Genomic DNA, 3,014 nt, shown 5'->3' on the forward strand with positions numbered 1-3,014 from the left:
TAAAACCTGTGAAAATTGTAAAAAATTGGAAAAACAAGTGGAATATTTGCTAAAAACCCTATCTAATTTCACTAAGGGAAGAGAGAATCTTTAGTCTCTCCTTGGTTCACAAAATGCTATTTTTAACAAGAATGGTATTGGTTATAACCCTGGAAATGTAACCAATGTTAAAAAGCTTTCAAGTTTCTTTGTTCCAGCAAAATCAGGTTTTTCAGGTTTTAACAGTGGCAAAAAGGCATCTCATGTTACCTGCTTTTATTGTATGAAATCTTGTCATACCTCTGTTAGAAAAGATGGCTTTAAACTAGAGGGGGGGTGAATTGTTTAAAGAGGGTTTTCGCAAACTTTTCAAAACTAGAATGAATTTATCTCAGGAAACAATTGATTCAGAAATTCAGTTCGCCAAAACAGCAAGCAAAAGTTGTAGTACCAGAAAAACAATCGGTTGTTTCGTAGAAACAATCGGTTGTTTATACCAGTAAACAACAAAATAAAATGAATTTAAAGAGTGAGAGATAGAGAGATTGTACACAGTTGTTTATACTGGTTCACTCCAAACCCAGAGCTAGATCCAGTCTTCTTAGAACCCTGAGGAAATCCACTAAGCAATCACACCTTGATCACTTACACAACAACCAAGAGAATGACCATGAGCACCTCAAGAAACACACTCTCCTTGGTCAACACACCAACACTAAGATTATTGATCTTGATCCCCTCAAGAACACACAGCCAATCTCAACAAAACACAGAAACGAATACTTGTTCAACAGAGTACAAGGATTACACTTGTTACAGAAGATAATCTGAAAAAAATACAACCAGAATCCTATTCCATACACTTTGATCAATCACAAACTCTTAGCAATCTCAGCTCTTTGAAAAACTCAAAAACTCTTAGGAAAAACTTGTCAAAGATTCTTAAATCTCAAATCTGTTTTTCTGAATATATTCAAAGATGTAGTTTGTTATCAAATCTTAACAAACTCTTAAATTGCATTAAAAGATTGGTCAAACCATTTAATGACTGGAGCGTAAGCAGTTAAATCATTTAAAGCTCAGCCAAACAGAAAACAATTTTTCTGTTATGGTCCCAAAATAAACAATCGGTTGTTTCCTCGAATCAATCGGTTGTTTTGGTACTTAACAGTTCAACCATTTTAAAAACAGTTTTCAATCTTTTTCTCAAAACACCTAAGTATAAACAATCGGTTGTTTCGACAAAACAATCGGTTGTTTTAACTTAGTTTGAAAACATTTTACTTTCACAAAGATTTAGAATGCTAATGCTTTAGATTTAATCAAAGGGTGGATTACAACATACAACATATAAACTACCCCAGAACTAAGCTAAACCAGCACAGCAACATCAAGCACAACCAAGGCTTCAACATCCTTCAAAGGGTTTGGATTCTTCAAAACTTGAACACCACTTGGTTCAACAATCTCTCCTTATTTGATGAAGACAAATCTCTGATGCTTGTGTTGTACCTGATTAAATCTGAAGCAGTTCCTGTAATAGAACTTTGAGCAAAACATTGAACTTCTGATATTTTGTTAGCGTGCAGATAAATAGTTAATAACCTTCAGAATTAAATATCAGAAAAAATATATTACATAACCCAAACTGTTTTAACAACTGAAAACAGAAACTTAAAACACAACATATATCTCCCCCTATTTGTTTTCACAAATAGACAAAGATAAGATATAAAACACAGCATATATCTCCCCCTATTTGTCTTCACAAATAGACAAAGATAAGATATAAAACAAGATATTGTTTGGATTACATCAGAATTAAAGTAGCAACAGCAGAAAGAAAGAAATTTAAAAACCAGATGTAACAGCAAGAACACAATCAATTGTTCTGATAACCAATCGGTTGTTTTTCCTTCATTCTTCTTCATCAGCAAACTGAAGATCAAAGATTTGATTCTGAACAGCTTCAATCTGTTCATCCAGAGTCATGAATCTTGCATCCATGTTGTTGAATCTGTTATCAATGTTCTGGAAGTTTCTAACACACAGATCATGAAGATTTCTTTGATTCTCTCCAAAAGTATTGTACCGCCCTGGTGGTCGGGTGTGATGACGTGGCATCCTGATACAGTGTAGGCGTGTTGACAAGGCGCCAGGTTGGCAGAAGGGAAGGAAGCCGGGGGGCACGTGTAGTCGCCAGTTGTTAAGTTGGCGTGTTCCGATTTCCAGCTTACCAGAATAGGCGATCGCCAGGTTGAAGATGAAGTCGCCCGATGTAGATTCAGGCGACCTAGTCATTGGAGATCGCCAGAGAAAGCACATCGCCGAAGATGAAGGAGAAGCAGATTATGAAGGCGGCCGGCAAGACCACAGGGAAGGTGTATGAAGGCCCCTAACTCGCCAGTTCCAGTAGAGATCGCACTCCTAAGTTAACTATGCACTGGGCAGTACCATGCATAAGTAACTTAGCCAAAATGAGAGTAGAAGCAGCGCCAAGTCAGGGAGCCTCCAGATGATGGCACGTGTACAGTTGGATGCGAGCCACGTGTCCGAGTCTGTAACTGCCAGGAGAGAGAAAGCCACCAGGTATATAAGAGTTCTTAACAAACTTTCTGAGGTACGCACGTTCAGTTCATACACTTTACGCTTGCGAGTTAGAGTTTACTGTGAGAGAGGATTTGCACGGTTCTAGTTCTCTTAGTTTTTGGTGATACCGTCACTGACTTGAGCGTTGGAGTGCGATCGGCCACAGCGGCGCCGCTCTGTTTCTTTGCAGGTTCTTGAGGTAGATCCCGAAGAGGAACGAAGGTGTGAAGCGGTGCGCACGTCGATCCTTGACGAGGCAGTTTCCAGCGCTCCGGTCAACAGGCAGGATCATCAGGCGCCCACCGTGGGGCCGTGTAAAGCTTGCTCCCATCCACAGCGTGAGTTCTTGGAAGTTTTCGAAGTTTTCTGCGTGGTTGTGTGCTGGTGCAACCGTCGTTCGCGGTCTGTTTGAGTTTGGTTCGGTGAATCCGCGTTTTTGTACCGTT

The sequence above is a fragment of the Phaseolus vulgaris genome, chromosome 10 (genome assembly GCF_000499845.2).
Source record: "Phaseolus vulgaris cultivar G19833 chromosome 10, P. vulgaris v2.0, whole genome shotgun sequence".
Lineage (NCBI taxonomy): Eukaryota > Viridiplantae > Streptophyta > Magnoliopsida > Fabales > Fabaceae > Phaseolus > Phaseolus vulgaris.